General features: G+C 41.3%; 1 protein-coding gene across 2 annotated transcripts in view; it reads right to left on the minus strand.

Moving 5' to 3' along the window:
* The window catches only part of LOC107123229 (calcium-dependent secretion activator 2), a 656,096-nt gene that overhangs the window by 151,274 nt on the left and 481,886 nt on the right, over positions 1-22,936 (minus strand). The gene's annotated exons all lie outside the window — the stretch shown is intronic.

Consider the following 22,936-nt stretch of genomic DNA (forward strand, 5'->3'; position numbering starts at 1 on the left):
ACAAACTTCCAGATAATACTATTTTAGCCACCATGGATGTGGAATCTCTGTATACCAACATCCCACACAAAGATGGATTACAAGACATAAAGAACATGATTTCTGATAACAACACAGCTGAGTTTGTCACCAAACTGTGCCATTTTGTTCTCACCCATAACCGCTTCAGATTTGGTGACAACCTGTTCCTCCAGATCAATGGTACAGCCACAGGCACCCGCATGGCTCCACAGTATATTAACATCTTTATGGCTGACTTGGAACCATGCTTCCTAAACTCCCACCCACTCATACCTCTTTTTTACCTGCATTACATTGATTACATTTTTATTGTCTGGACACATGGTAAAGAAGTTCTGGATACATTCCACCAGGCATTCAATGATTCCCCCCACCACCACCATCAACCTGACAACGAACCAATCCATGCAAGAAATACATTTTCTGGACACAAGTACACAATGGATGCATGGACAACACCTTATACTGGAAACCTACTGACTGACAAGCATACCTACATGCCTCCAACTACCATTCTAAAAATAATGAACAATCCACTGTATATAGCCAGGCTCTATGCTACAGCTGCATTTGCTCCAATTCTACAGACAGAGATTTTCACCTGAGGGATCTATAACACACCTTTTTGGAACTTAAGTATCCACCTGACGAAGTCAGGAAACAGATTAACAAAGTCAGAATGATACCCAGAGAAAACCTGCTACAAGACAGGCCCCAAAGAGACAATAATAGAACACCACTAGTGATCACATACAGCTCTCAGCTCAAAATAGTTCAATGCATCGTCAATGACTTACAACCTCTACTGGATAATGACAGTACCAAAGAACAAAAGCAAGATATACAAAATATTTCAGGTATGGAAGTACAGAAAAAATTTAAATACTTAGGTATAATAATAACTAACAGATGCAGCTCGAAGTACAAAGACAACTATATGAAGCTATCGATAGAAATCAAAAAGGATCTAGAAAACTGGAAAAACTTGCAATTATCATTTATGGGAAGAACAACAATCAAGACGAAAATTTTACCCAGATTCATCTTATTTCAGACAATTCCAATTATAAAAGAGCAAAAATACTTCAAAGAGTTAGAAAAACTGATAAGACAATTCATCTGGGAAGGTAAAAAACCAAGAATTAAGTTAAAAATATTACACGATTCCAAGGAAAGAGGAGGATTTGCACTATCTGATTGGCAACTGTATTATAAAGCAGCAGTTCTTACATGGGTAAAGGATTGGATTACATTGGAAGATATGAGACTGTTAAAGCTGGAAGGACATGATTTAATGCTGGGCTGGCATGCTTTTGTTTGGTACCAAAAAGGTGGTAAGCAACATATTCTGAGAGCGGCCTTAATTAAGGAATGGGAGCAAGTTCAGAAACTGTATTATAATAAGATACCAAAATGGGTCTTGCCATTAGAAGCCTTTATAAATCCAATGACATTTACAAAGCAACAGTTGTGGAGATATCAAGACTTGTTAAGATAGCCAACACAAATTAATTCAGCAAGAAAAGCTAAAAGAACAAGCTATCAACTTGAACTGGTGGGAAAGAGCACAAATAGAGTCTAGATATGTGAAAGATAAAATGATGGGATTTTGTGATATACCTGTAGAAACAGATAAAATGTTCTGGTGTGTTGAAGGGAAATATATAAAATTATTTTGTAAGCTGTTATTAGAGACGAAAATGCAGGATGAGGTGATAAAAGAAGCAATGATTAAATGGGCACAAAACATAGGTCATAACATACAACTAGAACAATGGGAAAAGGTATGGAAAGTTAACATAAAGCTCACTAAAGCTGTGTCTTATAAAGAAAATATATACAAAATGTTTTATAGATGGCATATGACACCTGAAAACTTAGCTAAATGGTATCCAAATATGTCAAATGTATGTTGGAAATGTAAATGAAAAACTGGCTCTTTTTACCATATGTGGTGGACATGTGATGTTGTTAAAAATATTGGATATGGATACACACGATAGTACAAAAAATACTTGACACAAATGTACCATTCATACCAGAACTGTTTTTATTAAATATTGTCCTGCAAAATTTTAATTTACAAGATGTATATATGATCATACAAATTGTAACTACAGCTAGAATTTTATATGCAAAATATTGGAAAAAAGAAGAGACACCAACAAAAGAAGAACTAATTTTCCAGCTGTTAGATGCAGCAGAAATGGACAAATTATTCTGTTTTCTATGTCTTTTCTTCTCATCTTTGTTCTTCTGTAGTATCTTTCTATGAAACCAATAAAAATGTAAAAAAAAAAAACTAATCACAAGAGAAATCTGTAGGAGAGCATTTCAGCCTTCCAGGGCATTTAGTGGGTGACCTCAAGGTAGCTGTTTTGTTTCAAAGGAACTTCAGGAACAGAATGGAAAGCTTCCTCACACAGGTTCTCTGGATAGGCGGCACATATGTTTTCTAAATAAATGCCACAACCCTCAGCCCCAGCAGTTTAATAAACTGCCAACCTCAGCAGTGACCTACACAAACACATACTTCCCCAGTGAAATCACAGTTTCTTCTAAAATACAGAAAGAATAACAGGTATAGGATGTGACCATGTACAAACAACTTTACACTCAACGTTAAATTGCTGCTGGTAAGTTAGCTCCTTTGGACTAACAAAGGCACCAACTTACTAAAACCTACATTCAGATCAATAACACATTTGCAGACCACACCAGTGATTCCAAGGAAAGCTGATAAGCCCCTGCCCCAGACCTATGTTAGATCCTTCTCTTTTCTCTGGTTATAAAGCTTATTATTAAGAAACAAACAGGAAATCATATTTTTAAAACAACAAGTATTGAAAAGTTGATGGTTGACAGACAGATCCCCCGAGCCGCCACGCAGTTGCTCCCCGGCATGATCAGATGCCGGGGGAGAAGCCACGGGACGGAGAGCGAGGCAGCATGTGCAGTTTGGCCGGGAACCTTGAATGCTGTGGAAGACAGACGCGCTGGCGATCCCATGGCTGCCCTTGCTGCGGAGCTTCAGGTAGGAAGTACTCTTTTCTAGGTTCTTTTTTGCTGCGCGTTTCCCCCCGGAAAGGACGGATTGGGGACAGGTGCACTCCGCTTCCCAGATGTTGAGGTGTGATCGCACCCGTTTGATGAGCCCCCGATCCGTCCCTCTTGCGGGGCAAAACCCCCCGTGTGACCGGGGCCTAAGTTCCTTGGAGGAAGGTGGTATAAAAATATAACTAATAAATAACCTGAAATTTCCTTTCTGTCCCCTGTGCTTTGCTAATTTCAAAATAGGAGCGATTTTTCTAAACAGTATAGACAGACCGCTCACAAAAGACGAACAATCCACAGAAAGGGGGACGAGGGGCAAACCATATAGGTATACATATATTGCTTATTGCAATACGTTTGCCTGATGCACAGATTTCCACAGAGTTCAGACACATGGCTCTTTCCATTTACTGTTATCGACATATAGTTCTATTCAAACAAAATTATCCTTTGCCTTATGGCAAAAAGAACATAAACATAAAAATGAGTGAGTGGCTGCTCATTAACACAGGAGGCCTCACTCAGCAACAATCTGGAGCTGTGCAAGGTCTTGCCACTGCCCATTGCCTGTTTGAAGACTATAGCAGTTATATTCTGCTGAGGATGTGAACTCCTCTGCTCAGCGGGGGGGGGGGAATTAGTGGGAACACTGATCATCATAACACTAATTTCACATCTTTAGGCACATCAATTATACTGACTATGCATGGGATGTATCTCTCAGTGCTGCAAACGCTACTTATCTGAAACATCCTGCTTTTTATTGTGAGCATTACCGGAAATCAAATTTAGAAATTCAAGCCAATCAGTAAAAGAGAATGAACTGATGGTGTTACTTGATTTTTAAAAATGTTGTTAGAACTCACTGCCAGAGAACAGACCCAATTCATATATACCACAAATATTTGGGAACAGTAAACTCATGTGGTTTCAGTGTGTTTAGCATACTACTCAATTGATACCTAGTCCCTTTCAGAGATGCACTGCCTCTATGGTACGCTAAACTGATTCTCAGAAAGATCACATATGCATAAGCCTTTAAAGAAGACTATGGCCAGTGAGTGAGAAGCTTTGAAGTTGGCACCTCTCTAAAATTTCCAAGCCTTCCTTGCCCATCCCCACAGCTCAAAATGCCCCTGCAGTGCTGTTCTTGGAGAATGGTGACCCCCAGAAGTAGCATGAGGGGAGACACTGAGGGCTTCTGCAGGAGGAATCTGCAAATATCTCCTTCCCCTGTGCATGCATGGATCTTTTTGACAGGATCCAACCCATGGTGCAGGTAACTGCTTGTGAAAGCCACCTTGAGCTATGAGGAAAGGATATATTTTAATAAATAATTAAATAGTTAAAATGGGGGTATATATATAAATAGGTAAATTCATGTGCTCTTCCCTATTTTACTTCTTAAACTACATTCAAGATTAAATTTGATTTTTAAATTAACTGAATTATGACTATGTCGAAGTATGCATGTCTAAATTCTGCATTCTTTCAACAGAAAATCCAAACTGGGCAAATGTTCACGTGCTTGAGTATTTAGAACCCACTGAGACCTAATCTGAGCATGAGAAGCAGGGGTCATTTGGGGGGGGGACGCGGGGGGACGCCATCCCCCCGGGTGAGGTGCGGGATGGCGGGGCCTGGAGCTCCCTGCTGGTGCCCGCTGGAGGTCGCCGCCGGCTGTGGGGAGGACACACTTCCGGTGATGTCAGGGGGTGTGGCATATGCTAATGAGTTATGCTAATGAGTCCCCCTAGCTCTTTTTCTACGAAATGACCCCTGATGAGAAGAAGATAGTGAGGCAAATTGTCACTGCTAGTTCTACCAGCTACTGGTTTACCAGCTGAGACTGGGCCTTTCCTTCTCTCCACAGGGATTATTTGGAACCAATTGCCCTATAAGCAGGAAAAGAGCCAAATACATTCAACGGCCACCACTGCAAACGCCACCTGCTGCGATTGGGTCTCTCTTTTTATAACAGGCTATTTCAAGACAAAATAACCTAAGGGGCGTGTGTGTGGAGAGTTCAAGGGTTTTTTTTTTTTTAGGAGGAGGTGAACAATCCTTATTTTTCCTTTTAATTTTGTGACCTAAGAACCCAAGAACTGGGAACTGAACTGGGAACTGAAGAGGGCTTCATTTGGGAGCAGGAGAATATCAGTGACAAAATACATGATGGTGAGAAGAAACAGTTTGTTGTGTACATTTCAGCCATCCACCCAAACCATTCTTAGGTTGCAAATTCTTTGGGGGCAGACAGAAATCAATTAAACTGCTCTAAACAGTTCTGAGCCCATGAGATGGGGCAGATGTATAAAGAGTTACGTAATTTGTACATATTATTCTGGTTCCAAAACATGGAAGATTAGAAAGATTAGGAAATGAATTAAACATTCTACCCTGCTGTATGTGTATCAGTCCATAATTAAATATGTCTAAAACAACTATGGATGATTTCTTTTCCTCTGCTCTGAGATGCACTCCCAAGAAAATGAGTGGCCCTTACAAAGATGACATGGAGGCAAAAGAAATGCAGATTTTGATTCCCTTTGCTATGAAAAGCAACTGGCGTTTAAGCTCGTAATTTAATTTTCACCAGGATCAAAATGCTTTGAAAAGAACAAAAAAACCTCGTTAGAGAAATTGTGCTTCTCCTAGGATGGAGGAGAACAGGGAGCACAACCCTGTCAGCAGCTAGCTCCCTTTTCACCACTCCCACAAATATCACTCAAGGCTATCACATCACCACCTTGGCTTTCTTTGAAAATGGAAAGTGACCTTAACCTCAGGAACATCACCAAGGCAACCCTTTTCTGTGCTGAGGCACTTGTCATTTATTCTACAGTAGCACCAAGAGAAGAAAGAAAGAAAGAAAGAAAGAAAGAAAGAAAGAAAGAAAGAAAGAAAGAAAGAAAGAAAGAAAGAAAGAAAGAAAGAAAGAGATTCCATTGTGCCAGCCACTGCATGGTTACATCACAGAAGTGAGACACTGATAGGTATCTACCATAAGATTCAAGTGCAAATGCATGCTGTTGCACAAAGCCCACCCAGATGCAGACAAAATACTTTCTCTACGATTCATGCCTCAGCAGTGAATCACTGCTCCAGTTACTGCTCTTTTCGGAGATTGTGTGGAGAACATTCTAGGTCCTTTTCTGTGTTTTGAGAACAGAAATTCTATTTCATTTCAAAAGAAATGGAACTTGGAACAAGAGCAATTCCCATAAATTCTAGTTTCTATTAAGAAAAATGCTTCTTTCCTGAATCAATGAAACATGACATCGTTTGTTAACAAGGATCAACGTTTCCACAGCTGCATTTTTTAAAAAACTGACAATTATTTTAGTGGGTGAAGGCTATTCTGGGGATTAAAATTATAAATAAAGTCCTCTCACCATAAAATCAACGCCCAGGCCAAACCCTTGGACCTAGAAACACAAAATTCAGGAAAACATTCCTATCATGGCATACATGCTCACTAAGAAGGTATGTTTAGAAATTCAACATTTCAAAAGGGGTAAGATGTGCTCCCCCCATTGCTTCCTATGTGGCTGTCAGGCTGCTACCTCCTTGCACCCCCCCCTTTGATCGGTCAGCTGCAGAGCTCAGTGTTCTGAGGTTAAAAAATCCCAATCAGTTACAGGAGTTACAGGAGACTGCAGAGAGCTAACGACAGTTGAGGAAATCAGGAATGGCCTGTGAGGCGCAGCAGTGCTACTGGCCCAGCCTCCCCGACGGCTTCAAATACGCTCCCCCCACCTCCTACACCTGACAGACAGCTGTCTATCAGGTGCAGCAGCAGGTGCAGGGTGCTTAAAGCCACCAGGGAGCCTGCCCCAGCAGTAACACCTTAGTGATCCTGCCGGCCCAGCCTCCACAATGCCTTGCAATACCCCTCTCCCTCCTACACTGGGCAGGAAGCTGCCTGTCAGATGCAGAAGAGGGGGTGGGATGTTTACACAATCCCCCCAACATCATACAGGGGTTGTTTGTCAGGTGTAGGAGAAGAGCCAGGGTACTTTCATCCATCAGGGAGACGGCCCCAGCAGGATCACCTTAGCGATGCTGCTGGCCCAGCCTCCCCAATGGCTTTAGCCACACTCCCACCAACTATGAAAAAATACCCCAAATTTGTAGAAAAGTGGTTTCCTGTATTAGGTTATTTAATTGCTCACAATGTGGATTCTAGAAAATTGGTTCATATGAACTTGCTTAATATCTGATTGCTTGGATGTTGTTTTGAATATGTATTTATTTCCCACTTCTTAAATGTAACATAAATGAGAAGCATTTTTGTAAAAAAAAAGAAAAAAAAAGCATGCCCTGCACCCCTCCCAGTTCAATGCCCAGGCCAAACCCCTGCACCAAGAAACCCAAAATAAGGGGAGTGCATTCCTACCATGATGTCAACCCCCACTATGATGAGATTTCTGAGAAACATGACCCCTAAGGGGGTAAAAAAGGGGCAAAATGTGTTCCCCCAACTGTTTTCCATGTGCCTGACAGGCTGCAGCCTCCTTGTCCCCCCTCTCTGATTGGTCAACTGTGTAGGTCAGAGTTCTGAGGTAAAACCTGCCTGCTTGCACCCACCTCCCTCTGATTGCTTAGCTGTAGATCTCAATGTTCTCAGGTAAAAACACAGTTAAAAGAGTCTGCAGACAGTTGAGGACAGTTACAGAAATCAGCGATTCAAGACTCCTGAACAGACATGTCTCTTAACAGCCAGCATGGCAACTGAGTTTATGAATGTTCATGGGGAGATAGTAAAGGACCTTTCTTTTTTATTATTTTTTTATAAATTTTCCAAAAGATCCACAACAAATACTGAAAAACATATCGTAATTACAAGAGAATCTTCACTCCATTGACTTATCTGTCCATATACCTTAATTTATAGTGGGATACTTACAATTTTGAGATTTTACCAATCCACTTATATACACTTGCCCACAACTTTTCAAACATTTCTTCACCCTTCCCGTGCAGCAATATTGTTAATTTCTCCATTTTGGCTTTTTCTAGTAATTTCTGCACAAATTCTTCCCTTAATGGTATTTTTTCTGTTTCCCAGTATTTGGGTAATAGAATTCTAGCCATGGTTATTATATGAACAGTCAAATATCTATCAGGTTTTTTATAAATATCTGGAATTATATTAAGTAAAAATAATCCCGGCTTGAATGGTACTTTTAACTTTATTATATCTTGTAGTATCACTTGGATCATCCACAAATATTTTTTGATGTTGTCACACACCCACCACATATGAAAGTACATCCCAACATTTTGTTTACATTTCCAACAGGTGTTTGTTAAATTTTGGTACCATTTAGCTAAACTATCTGGTGGGATATGCTACCTGTAAAACAATTTATATATGTTTTCCTTATATGAAGTGGCTCTAGTTAGTTTTTTGTTAGTCTTCCACACCTTAGTCCATTTATCCAGGTCTATACTATAACCTGTATTTTGTGCCCATGTTATCAGGGACGATTTGACTATCTCATCTTGCATTTCAAATTCCAACAAGAAATTGTACAACTTTTTAATACATTTTTTCTTCGTACTCAGCCATATTTCATCAAAATCCCACCGTTTCTCATAAAAACCATTGCTTCTATCCTTTTTTAACTAGATTCCAATTATATTCTTTCCCACCATGTCAGTTCGATTTTTTGTTTTTGTAGCTTCTCTGGTGGTTTCAAATCATTTTTACTGTCTAATAGATCCTCGTATCTACACAACATGTACTTGGTAAATAATGAGGGCTTTACAAAGGCTTCCAGAGGCAAAACCCACTTAGGGTTTTTCTTATGATAGCATTTTTTAATCTTTTCCCATGTTTTTATCAATGCACCTCTAAGAGCATGTTGCCTAAAATATGTCCTTTCTTTGCCGTACCAGACAAATACATGCCATCCCATTGACAGGTCATGCCCTTCTAATTTTAAAAGTTTTATTGTAAAGGACCTTTCTAGGAGCCATTTCGATGCATGCCTCCCTCATCACCACTCCCTCAGACCAACACCACATCACCACTCCCTCAGACCAACTCTCTCTCGCCTCTTACTGCACCCAAGCAAGCTCCTGGCAAACGTCGAGCCAGTTACACCAACGCTACAAGGAGGAGGCAACTTAGGAATGTGGCAGAGACATTTGCACACAGTACTCCTGTGGTGCACCAAACTGTGCAGGCCAAGTACCAGTGAGATCACCCTGAGGTGCTAAGAACAACACAGTCTCCATATGAGAAAAACAATCTAGGAACACAAATTGAGAGGCCATCACTTCCGTGGAAGGTCAAGACTCACTCAGCCATGGCATATGATCCTGATGTTGCTTATGAGGCAGACTGCACTGTAGTTCTGGCACACTGTATCATGACGCACAAATGCCAGTACTGCAATGCCCTCAAGTGGAAGGAGGAGCCCTTTGGCACATGTTGCAACAATGGCAAGGTGCAGCTCCTGTCCTTCGAACCTCTGCCTGAACCTCTCCACAGCCTGCTACTGGGCAGCCACCCTGAAAACGCTCATTTCATGGACCATGTTTGTCAGTACAATGGATGCTTCAGCTTGATATCATTCAGGGCCAAGCAGGTTAAGAACATAAGAACATAAGAAAAGCCAATGTTGGATCAGGCCAATGGCCCATCTAGTCCAACGCTCTGTCACACAGTGGCCAAAAATACCAGGTGCCATCAGGAGTTCCAACAGTGCAGCCAGGACACTAGAAGCTCTCCCACTGTTGCCCCCCCAAGCACCAAGAATACAGAGCATCACTTGCCCCAGCCTGAGAGTTCCTATCTATACCTTGTGGCTAATAGCCACTGATGGACATCTGCTCCATATGCTTATCTCATTCCCTCTTGAACCTGTCCATGCTTGTAGCCGCCACCACTTCCTGTGGCAGTGAATTCCATGTGTTAATCACTCTTTGGGTGAAGAAGTACTTCCTTTTATCTGTTCTAACCCGACTGCTCAGCAATTTCATTGAGTGCCCACAAGTTCTTGTATTTGTGAGAAAGGGAGAAAAGTACTTCTTTCTCAAACTGCTCTATCCCATGCATAATCTTATAAACTTCAATCATGTCACCCTTCAGCCGCCGTTTCTCCAAGCTAAAGAGCCCCAAGCGCTTTAACCTTTCTTCATAGGGAAAGTGTTCCAACCCTTTTATCATTCGAGTTGCCCTTTTCTTCACTTTTTCCAATGCTATAATATCCTTTTTGAGGTGTGGTGACCAGAACTGTACAGAGTACTCCACATGAGGTCGCACCATTGATTTATACAGGGGCATTATCATACTGGCTGATTTGTTATCAATTCCCTTCCTAATAATCCCCAGCATAGCGTTGGCCATTTTTATTGCAGTTGCACACTGTCTAGACATTTTCATTGAGTTATCTACTACGACTCCAAGATCTCTCTCTTGGTCAGTCTTTGACAGTTCGGACCCCATCAATGTGTATTTATAGTTAGGATTTTTGGCTCCAATGTACATCACTTTGCACTTGGCCACACTGAACCCCATTTGCCACGTTGACGCCCACTTGCCCATCCTCAACAGATCCCTTTGGAGCTCCCTGGTTCTCAACACCCTGAACAACTTCAGTTTTTGAGCCACAAGAGGACTTGTCCTTTTATACTGTGACTATCGAGCTTACTTAGGAGCCTTTGATGAGGAACTTTATCAAAAGCTGTCTGGAAGTCAAGGAAAACAACATCTATTGTGTTCTCCTTGTCCACATGTTTGTTCACTCCCTCAAAAAACACTAACATGTTAGTGAGACAAAATCTCCCCTTACAGAACCCATGCTGAGTCTGCCTCAATAGTTTTTGTTCATCAATGTGCCTACTAATTCTTTCCTTAATAACAGTTTCCACCAACTTACCCGGTATCGATGTCAGACTGACTGGCCTGTAATTTCCCGGATCTCCTCTGGAACCCTTTTTAAAGATGGGAGTGACATTTGCTACCTTCCAGTCCTCAGGAATGGAGGCAGATTTTAAGGAAAGATTACATATTTTTGTCAGGAGATCCACAAGTTCACATTTGAGTTCTTTCAGAACTCTCGGATGTATGCCATCCGGCCTGGTGATTTATCAGTTTTTAAGTTGTCTATCAGCTGTAGGACCTCCTCTCTTATCACCTCAATCTGACTTAGGTCTTTCAACACCCCTCCTGAAATCAGCGGTTCTGGAGTGGGCAAGCACTTATCTTCCACATTGAAGACGGGCAAAAAATGCATTCAGCTTCTCAGCCATTTCCCTATGATCCTTCAGTACTCCTTTTACCCTGGTCATCCAAGGGTCCCACTGCTTCCCTGGCTGGTTTCCTGCTTCTAATATATTTGAAGAAAGTGAAGACACAAACTGCTCTTTCAGGAAAAGCTGTGCCAGAGCTTGTGACTGACCCAATCAGCAGGTACAAGTGGAGGAGTGGGGAATCAAACCCGGTTCTCCCAGATTAGAGTCCGCACACTTAACCAGTACACCAAACTGGCTCTCGAGGACTCTGTGACCTGCACCGAATGTTTCTGAGGATGGGTACCCCAAGCAGCGGTTGGTTCCAACTGTGGCCTGTGGCTGTACGTATCACTTCACTTCTGCAGGCAGGCAGGGGACATAAAGTAAGGGTATGGTTGCCAGGACATGGATGGAAAACCCCGTGGTCATGGAGCTGAAGCTGCCAGATCTGATCTTCTTGTCCTCGGTTCCATAGTGGGCATCAGATCTGCTTCTGCCTCACCCTCTGAAGTGGAATGAGCAGGCAACAGTGAGTGAAGAGAGGGCATCCCAGGGGGTTGGATGAGTCTCTGTTCCATCTCACACACCAGATTGGGTGCCGGAACTGAATGTGACCAATGTTGCTTAGTGTGATTTGGTCTTGTCCCTGAGCTTTGTCTTGGATTCCTTCCCAAGAGGTTCCAACAAGCTCCTCGGAATCAATAGAGATCAAGGTTGAGGGAGAGATCACTGTGGCTCCAACCTTGGAAAAGATGGGACCAACCTGGTCCATGCCACAGAAGGAGGTTTTGAAGTGTATTCAATAGAGGCCACAGATTTAGCTGTGGATATAGTGTATCTAGATTTCAGTAAAGCATTTAACAAAGTTTCTCATGATATCCTTGAGTGTGGGCTGGATGGTGCAACCGTTGGATGGATTCATGGTTGGTTGAAATATCGTACCCAGTGAGTGCTCATAAATGGCCACAGGGTTCGGTCCTAGGCCCGGCGTTGTTCAATGGTTTTATAAATGACCTGGAGGAACACATAGAGGGGATGCTTAGCAAATTTGCAGATGACACGAAGCTGGGTGGGACTGCTAATTCTGAAGAAGACAGAGTCAGGATTCAAAATGATCTAGATAGGCTGGAACAGTGGGCTGAGACAAATAAAATGAATTTCAATAGAGAGAAGTGCAAAGTCTTACACTTAGGTACAAGAAAATCAAAGGCACAGATATAGAATGGGAGGGACTTGGCTTGACAGCAGCACATGTGAAAGGGATCTAGGAGTTCTGGTTGATAACAAGCTAAACATGAGCCTGCAGTGCGATGTTACTGTGAAGAAAACTAATGCAATCTTAGGATGCATTAACAGAAGCATTGTGTCCAGACCAAGGTAGGTGGTAGTTCCGCTCTATTCTGCTATGGTCAGGCCTCACCTGGAGTATTGTGTCCAGTTTTGGGCACCACATTTTAGGAAGGATGTTGACAAGCTCGAGTGTGTCCAGAAGAGGGCAACCAGGATGGTGAGAGGGTTGGAATCCAAGTCTTATGAGGAAAGGCTGAAAGAGTTGGGTATGTTTAGCCTGGGAAAGAGAAGGCTTAGAGGGAACATGATTGCAGTCTTCAAGTATTTGAAGGGCTGTCATGTATAAGATGGAGCGGATCTATTCTCTCTTGCTCCAGATTGCAAGACTAGCTCTAATGGGTGGAAATTACAAGGAACCGTTACCGGCTAACTATCAGGAGAAACTTCCTAACTGTAAGAGTGGTTAAGCAGTGGAACAGACTACCTCGGGAGGTGGTGGATGCTCCTTTGCTGGACATTTTCAAGCGGAGGCTGGATGACCATCTTTCGGGTATGTTGTAGAGCTATCTTTCAGCTATGCTTCTGCAGAGTGCAGGGGGTTGGACTAGATGAATGTTAGACCAACTCTAACATTCTATGATTCTAAGTTAGTGGAGGATAAGGCTTTCTCCCAGAGTGTGGCTCTGAGTTTCGAAGTTGCATCACTTTGTGCCTTTGGCATGAATTGCTGATACACCTTGCATGCTGTCACATTGTGGTCTTCACCCAAACAGAGCAAGCACAGGTTGTTGTCATTGGTTTGGGTCATCCTGGCATTTCATTGGGTGAATTTCTTTAAAAGACCCTTTTAAGCCATGTTAGCCAAATGAGTCTGTCTGCCCACCCCAACAGATTGGGGGGGGGAGGTTCAAGGATAAACTAAAACCGAGACAATGGTGGACATTTGGTCTGACTTTACTACTTTTTTTCCTTTTATTTTTTGGAATACAGTCTTCATCTGTACTTGTAGGTACCACAGAGCAGGAAAAAAATCTCAAAAAAACAGAACAGAACAATGATCATCAAACGGCAAAAAAAAGAGCTAGTGAACGTACTCCAATGGCAGCAAAGAAGGAACTGAGGAAAGGGGAAACTGCTTCCTTGGAGCATGTAATCATTTAGATGGGAAAATGCATTGCTACAGCTCCAAATGGTAGGGGAGCCTCCAGCTAGGAAAATCTTCTCCACAGCAGGCCTGCTCATGCACAGTCCCAATGCGGGACTGCACAGAAGACTGAATATGAGAACCTGTATACTCTTCATCATTGTACAGATTCCTACCTTGCTTAATTTTCCTGACAATCGTGTGAGACAGGTTAGACTAACAGAGAAAAATTTCCTCATAAGTACCCAGTGAGACTGGCAGCAGGGCAGGATTTTGAATATGGATGTCTCATAACCAAGCTCAAATTTCTACCTGCTTCAGCTCCACAAACTATCACTAACCCCTCATTTCGCATTCAGAAATATCAAGCTGCAAGTCCTCTTGGGGCTGCTGCATTTCACATTGTAGACTGAGGATCACTTTTTTAAAATCTTAAAAAAACACGATCTGCACATGCAAAATTAGCATGAAGAAGGGTTTTAAATGCTCAGGCATATGCTACTTTGACTCCTTGCCCAATTACCCACTTTCCTGATATAAACTGGATCCTGACATTTCTTACCTAGATTTTTGCAAGATAGTATTGGAGCCATCAAATCTGTCCTGTGACTATCGCCACACCAACTGTTCAAAAATCCAAAGTTTTTATCCACTTGCATTACAAAACAAATCTCTTCCATCCCAGAACAGTCCAACAAATTCTCACAAGGAATTAATTGTATTTCAAACCTTACTTCCAATGCTTTTGAATGCACCCATTGCAAGTGGTAGGAAACAAATGCATTAATGAACCCTTTTGGGAAAAGAAAGAAAACACCAGTAAAGCTACCTCTCCTTCCTGCTGCAATGCCCTGGTATTATGCAAACCCCTAATTTCTTTGGAGGTGGCGTGCACTCCCACACTCTCCTGTCTGTGCTGCAGTTTTCTTCTAAAGCAGCAAACAACGTATCCTGTGACAGCAAGACCCACCCTTTCACTTTGCTGTATATAAGCAACACTCCCCTTCACCATGCTATATAGAACTGGACCAATTCCTACCATAACAGTAAGAATACTTTCAGTGTTCTCCTTAAGAATAAAATTCCCAGCACAGTTCTAGAATATATGAGATTTGCTATTCCCCAGTGATCTCCAACATGGTGCCTGAGGATGACATTGGTGACCACCACTGATGTGTTTCCAGGCAACCATTTACTTTTGAGTCTTGGGGGAAAAAATCAAGAGGCTGGAATGGAGAGATAAAAAGGAGTGCCAGGTCACTCCCCACCAACTCACAGACAAGCAAACTGTGAGGTCATCTTGGACAGGTGGATTGTGGCTGTGTGCCCTCAGCCTGGCCAAATACTCTCATGTCTTTGGACTTGAAAACCGTTCGCTGTGGCCATTCAGGGAACAAACACTTCCCTTTCTTTGGAAACTGAGACCAAACAATGTCTTTTCCACACAGCAAAGAGCTGATGCCAGCTTTCCTGGTTACTAAATTAGCCATTTGACTCACATTTTTCTCATTACCCAACTATTACTCAATGCAATGTTTCAGTCTCTGCAGACTAAATTGAATACACAATTGTGCAAAACTTAAACAGTAAATGCTCACGAAGAGTCTGATTTACAAAAGGTAAAATTTAGATTTACAGCTGCTGCAACAACCCTTTAATTTTTCACTTAGAAAATAAAACACTGCTTTGAAACCATGATCGGTTTTTTATGTGCAATATATAATCCTTTAGAAAATGAAATCCAGAATCTATACAGTCTTCTAAAAATACCATCTTCACTAAAAATGCTAAAACCAGAATGCTTTTGGTAGTAGTAGCATTCTACAAGGTCCACGTTAGTGAACGTCAGCTGTGACATACATTTTTCTTTCCTGGTGCTTTGATCTGTAAAATACATACACATACACAAGACATTTTGAGACATGCACACAATTAAAACATCAGTCACCTGGATCCTTGTCATTTGCTGCTTAATTACGAGAAAAGGGACAAGAAAAAAAATCAGGAATATCATTAGTATACTTTCATCAGTGCAAATCAAACTATAATTTGCGGCAATCTGAGTATTTAACAGTATATTCTGGTAAAGTAAAAAAATGTATACATTATTTGCATTCAATCAAAAAGGAACCTAACAACTACTTCAGCCTTCAAACAGCGAAGTTAGTCTGATAATTATACTCATGTCTGAAATTATATGGGATAAACAAGAAACAGGGCAACAGAAAACACTTGTGATTATATTATATCCAACCGGGGGTATTGTTTTTCACATAAAACACTGGAATAATTTTTGTGAGAACTCTTTTTGTTAAAGCAGGCTATGAAATAAAGTCTGCTTGTGATATGAAAACCATTTTTCTTTCATGTTACTAATCACACATTGTTTCATGGTCAAAATAAGTATTTAAATGAACTTGGGGGACTTCCGGGAAAATGGCGTGACACTGAGGGTGAGTCTCGGATCACTCCCGAGATACCCTACTCTTCTTGTCTCTTTTGAAGACCCCCCCCATGCCTTGCCATTGAGTTGGGCTTCACCCAGACCTCTCGTAGGTAGGATTGGCGCAGGGGACTTGCTCAGCCCCCCCCGCAATGGCAGTTAGCGGGGGGGGGAGACCGTTCTGTCCCAACGTAAGAGCAGAACAAGGAGCAAACATGGTGCGTATGTTTGCACAAGCCACGACCTTCCCTTTTTAGTTTTGATTTCAAGTTTAAGAAGCAACGAAGGCAACAGAGAATTTTGGTATATACGTTTCCTCACGGATTGATAAAGACCTCCATTAAAAAGACCCTTCCGAGAACGTATATGCGGCTGCGAAAAGGAGTAGAGTAAAAGGCTTGGAAATGGCGGCAAGAGGGGAGATTGAAGATACTCCAGCAAATGAAATTGTATTGGTGGACTTAAAAAACACGGAATTTGGCCACTTACCTTTGGAACAGTTTAAAGAATACTTAATCAACGAGATTCGGAAGGCAGCAGAGGAAGTGTGTAAAAATATCTGCAAGAAGTTTCAAAAAGCTGACTTGGATGCTGCAAGCGAGGAAAGCGAGGAGGAACCAACGCTCCTACAGTGAACTGTTAAAAGCTCCGAGAAAGATGACAAGCAACAGAAAGAGATAAGAGACTTATCCTCCACACCGACGAAAAAAAAAAGGAATGTTTCCAGGAAGGAAAAAAAAGCGAAGGATTTCATAAAGCAATTGCAGTTTGTAGCTCACATAAAAAGGAAGAAGCAAGCTAAAACTCACTGAAAAGTGAAGAAGTTTGTCAGAAAGAAAGTGAGGTGCCTCTTAAAGGAGAATAATAAGGAAATAAAATGCTGCCGATAGAGCTGATAAAGCAGAACCAGAACCCTAAAATGAGAGACGGTGAGTACAAAGGACTAAAACAACTAGGCACAGTCATCAGAAATAAATTGTTTCAGAAAACAACGTGGCTGCATGTATTATGTGGTAGAGGAACTTTCTCGTGGTTTAAAATGTCACAGATGGTGGAATTGGAAATGTTTGGCAAAGCTGTTCTGATTATCCTTTTGAATGGTTAAAATGATTCTGGGTAAACACTTTGCAGAAAACCATGTGGCAGTATGTATTGTGTAGCAAGTAACTGCTTCTATGTATTTAAAATAGGTAATGCTCAATTGTTTTAGGTTCTGAAATGGAAATCTTTGGTAAAGAAGTTTTGTCTATGTATGTGGACAGCTAAAGTGATTCTGGGCAAACATTTTCTCTGTACTCTAATCTCCCTTATAAATAAAAGCCGAATGGTAGTGGCACTTCTCTAGAACATTCCACATGCTCCAAAATCAGTTAGCTCTCTGATCTGTCATTGGAGATCACTCAGAATTACAACTGCATTGGAGATCTGGAGATCACTCAGAATTACAACTGCTTTCCAGATGGCAGAGATCAGTTCCCCTGGAGAAAATGGTGGGCTCTGTATCCTTATATGCTGCTGAGGTGATGTAGCAGTCAGGGCTTCAGAGCACGGGAGAGGCTGCAGGTGTGTGGGGGGTGGAAAGCTGAAGAGTGAGGGGGAAATAAAGGTAGGTTGATGATGGGCTGGGAAGGAGATAGGTTGCCAACTCCAGGTGGGAAATTCCTGAAGATGTGAGGGATGGAGCCTGGAGAGGGTGAGGTTTCAGGAGGCGTGGGACCTCAGACAGGTACAAAGCCATAGACTCCACCCTCCAAACCAACTCTTCGCTTCTGGGGAACCATCATTGCCAATCTCCAGGTGAGGGCTGGAGATCACTCAAAATTACAACTGTTCTTTAGGTAGCAGAGATCAGTTGCTCCGGAGAAAATGGTGGACTCAGTGTCACTATACCCTGCTGAGGTCACCATAGCAAACTGCCACTGAGTGTCCAAGGCCGGGGCACCCGCCCAGAGCCTCTTTCTAGAGGCCGCTGTATTTATTTCCACAACAGGCCTTTTTCCTAGTTGCTTATATATTCAAATGCTGCATGTATTTATTTGTTTATTGGTTGGTTTATTTTTGTAAATTACTCATGAGCTAAAGTTGATGATTAGTGGAAGAGGGAATGAAGCAATGTATTTATAATTTTGTTTTGTTAGATAAATATTTAAGCTATCAGGTCCCAAAAAACAGGAATGTAAATGCGAGACCATAATCTTCTAAGTATGGGATATTTGTGTTACGAGCAATCATTAAAAGATATAAAAAATATAAAGCAAGACAGAAATGAGACTGAAAATAGAGCTTTACTATGTTAGTACAATATAATATGCTGAAGGCTTCAGTTGCTGGAACAAAAGTATTTGGTAAAGTTGTTTTGCCTATTTATTAGAAGGTTAGAGTATTCTCGGGCAAAACTGTTTTGTTTTGTTTTATTTCTACTTTATCTTTTTTGGCAGCTTTCAAATTATGTGCATATTAAAATGATATTGGCAGTATTTATGATCATGCTTAGGATGATAAAAATAATTTTTAGGCTGAATTAAGCTTTTGCTGAGTTAATGCTGGGTAAAGATTGTCTAGGAGGCGACTTAGATAACATGAGTTAATGGGATGAATGTGTGGAAATTGATAAATAATCATGTTATAAATAAGACGATCCCATATGAGAAGTTGGGAATGATATGTTCTATGTATTAAGAAAAATATGTACAAATTTATGCCTAGATAAGATTTGTGAAAATTTATTGGTAATTTTTGGTATGCTGAATTGTTCCGTTGCTTTAAGCAATCCATCTTTGTTTATTTGTTTGTGTGTTTGCTCGGAAACCAATAAAGAAACTATTTAAAAAACAAACAAACAGTATTAAAACTCAATAAAGTTACTACCTAGAGAAAATATATTGTTCTTACAAATGTAGGGACATTACAAATAGTCCAAAAAAAGAAATTCAATTGAAATATACAGTATTTAGTACTGTTTAAAGCCTGTTGAGTTTAGGACTTAACATAAGGACTAGAAAAATGCTTTCCAAAAACACAAGAGCAGAGATCTCTTAGGATGACCAGCTCTGAACCCACTGTGAAACTCTTCACACAGATGGCTATCCTAAACAGGTCCACTCAGGGTAAGTCCCATTTTACTCAATAGAGATTACTTCCAGGAAAGTGTTCTTAGGACTGTAGTCATTGTCTCTGCTTTCATGACTTTAGAAAATACACAAAGCACTGGGAAGTGAACAAGTAATAATTATATGTGGTTGTGGACAGGTGGGATTCCATTTTAGTACTTGAGGGGGGTTCAGCTAAATGTACATATATATAGTAGTGTTATAAGACCATAGGAGAAACACAGAGTTTCACACAGGTTTGGATTTTATTTTTGAGCAATTATAGTGGCAAGATTATATTCCTAAACTAACAGTACTTTATTATAGAGAAAAGGAAAAATAGCAATTTTAGGTGATAACTCACCAATAAATCTGCCTTTTCACTGCAATCATTTAAATCACAGGAGTGGTATAATAAACAAACAAACAGCTTTACAAACAGTTGTACAGAGTTATATGGCAATCTTTATGGGAGTGTCAATATAGAAGTCAAGCTTCCTTTAAAGATAATTACAAGGATTTTAAAAGGTTGGACGGGATCTTGTAAAGCAATTCCCCAACATGTTGCAAATGCTAAAGAACAAATTGTATGCTGTATAGACAAAAAACTTATGTGGCTAGTGACTGTTTAAGTGAGAAGCATAGCTCTTTTCAATCCATGGAAATGTCACCTTAGTTAAGATAACTGCTATGTTATTTTTTAAAAAAAGATTCAGTGTATAAGAAGAATATGTTGATTTCACCTGTAATCATGGAGTTCCACACCAAGATTAATTTGCTGACTTTCAAGACAGCTTTGGAGACTTCTTTCTCAAAAGTTTCTATTTTTATACCAATTATTCCAAACAAGTTTGTTAAAAACTCAAGATAATTGAACAGCAAGAGCACCCTGCTGAAAGTCTACATATGAGTCTCATAGGAGGTGAAAAGGTATCTTTCTCATTTTCTAAAAGAACTACATACATCCCCCTTCATTTAAACACAACATGATACCTTAATTAATTATGACAAACTGGTTACTAAGGTGCTTTCATGTTGTTATTCCCATGATATAATATTGGTTGCTATGGTGATGAGATGGCTTTTTTTGGTTAATCACTCAGGAGACTGGTTAACTCATGTTTGTTAAGACAAGAGATAAAATAAGTTGAATACCAATTCCTAAACACACCAGCCATCTCCTTTTCCCTTGGTTTTAGCAGAGATGCTAATTTTTCAAAGTCATACTGAAAATAAGTTATAGCAAAAATAGTCTACAAACATGCAGCAGCAGAGGATATACAATCATTTTCCTTAGACTACATACTTCATTGTTATTTCCACTACTAAAATTAGGAAATTCTTTTCCTTCTACCCGTATAAATATATGACCTTGTTGCATTTTGGTCAGCAGAGGTAGTGGTGCTGTGCCACCACTACCTCAAAATCATTTGTTTTGAGGGTTGGATCAAACACAAATGTTACTTTGTTGGGCCAGGCCATGCATGCCTTAAAATGTAATTACAGGAACTGGGGATATAAACTTTACAAAGGACACAGGCAAACCCAATTAACAATATTAGTTTTTACTCAAAATACAAACAAAAGCAATTGATTCCTAGCAGTGAAAGCAATTGATTTACTGGGGAACCCACAAAAGCCCCAATATATATATATATTTAGTCATATGCAAGATTAGCTTTTCCCTCAAGGGATACCACAAAAGGGGGGGGGGGTATCTTACAAAGTGCCATACAAATTAGCTACTTTTTGCATATATAGCACTTTTAGGAGATGAGTCACTGTCCGTGCAAGTAAGTAAGGTATTTTTTCAGGACCTCCCCATACACCTAGCCACAGCAGCCGAGCACGACTACAATTCATCTCTCGCTCTTTGTTTCCTCTCTTTCCCCATCCTGCCTCTAAGGATCTTGAGGAGGCACACTGGACTCCCCCTTCCCCCATCCTCTCCACCAACCCTGTAAGGTGGCTCAGGCTGGGTGACTAGCTCTGGGTGACCCAGATGACAGGGTCCTTGCTTAAGAGGAGGGGAGGGGTCTCAACCAAGCTCTTTCAGACTTTCCCCACCCCCAGTTCTCATCCCACCTACGTTCCCCACAGAAGTGGTGGGGCTGAGGGAAGGCTTGATGGAGAGGCTGTTTCCAAAACCTTCAGGGGGCACTTTTTGTCCTCCTGTGATCCCTTTACCCTCATGGGCTGAGAACAGGTGGGAGGGAGAAGGGAGGTCACCGTCTCCTATCTGCACCAACACTCGCTCTGCCTCCTGGCTCTGTGACTGTTCAGACATGCAGCAGTGACACCAGTGCCCCTACTTCTCTTCACTCCTCCACTCGCTTCCAAGGCTGGGAGGTCTTTTCCCCTCAGAGCGGCACACACAAGAATGCCCAGTTGCCCTCCTTCTTCTCTCTTCCCAGCTGGCCCTGTCTCTTCGCCAGCTAAGTGCTGCTCCATGCACCCACTCTCACCAAACCCCCTCACAGTCACCATCTGAAAAAAACCACAAAGCTGGTTGGTGCAACAGTGGCAGTGCAGTTTTTGAGAACTGCAATCAGAGTAGGTGAGAGGGGAAAAGACGCCACACCTCCTCTTTCTCCGCCTTTGCTTCCATTCCCTCCACACTAATTTAATTTAGCTTCTTAGCCCCACCTCCTAGCCCTTTCCTTTCTACTTCTTGACAGCTTTGACCACACCCCTCCCTACCATGTGTGCCTGCTCGCACCCCCAAGCAGCCTCCCCTCCCTCACACTAGTTGTTCGCAGGCCGGGTAAGAGCCCTGGATGGGTCGGATCTGGCCCCCAGGGCCTTATGTTTGACACCACTGAATAGTTTCCATTTTTTGAATAAATTATTTGTACTCAAAGCTGCAGCACAGTAGATTATTGTCAGTGATTATGAAGACAGAATGGAAGGTTTGTTTCACTTACCGTGAAATCTCCCTTCTCTGTAGTCTTGGGGTGGGGCAGTCTGCCTCTAGGGAGGAGCTTCTTCCCACAAGTTCAGACTGCCCTACATATCAGACCACCAGAGAATCCAAATGTTCTCATGTCCAACTATGTGGATACAGAAAATCTGGCAAAAACATAGGTAAAAGATGCAATCCCTCTCTGGTTTGCACACAACCCTCACTGAAAATAAAGACATTAGCCCAACAGCAGTGCTTGATGGATTTCACCCAGAATATAACCACTCATTCCATTATGTGAAAATCCTAAAATCTTCCATTGCTGTAGCACTTTACACTGAAACTTAATTGGCATATAACAACACCTTGAACAGATTTACAAATATCTTTGTAAATACTTTTAATCATGCTTTTAGATATTCTAATAAAGAAAACAACTACTCTCTCTCAAAGACTAAAATGTTACACATACAAAAAGGAACGGTGGGGCTACACAATACAAACACCCCCCCCCCACTTAGGACTGAAAGTGAACAGTATGCTATTTCACATGAGAAGTCATCTATTGCAGAGGTCTAATGACACGGTTTATGATGCATATTATCCATTGGCAAATAGAGGCCAAATAGTGCCATAATGCCTAGGCCTTCCTTGCTCTGAACTGCAAATATCAGGAGCAGCTTGTTTATATGGGGAGCAACTGAGTTCAAATGTCAGAGCTGGTCAAGAGTTCCCCTTCCAGAATG

This window comes from Gekko japonicus, unplaced genomic scaffold (assembly GCF_001447785.1).
Source record: "Gekko japonicus isolate JY-2015 unplaced genomic scaffold, Gekko_japonicus_V1.1 scaffold943, whole genome shotgun sequence".
In the NCBI taxonomy this organism is placed as follows: Eukaryota; Metazoa; Chordata; class Lepidosauria; order Squamata; family Gekkonidae; genus Gekko; species Gekko japonicus.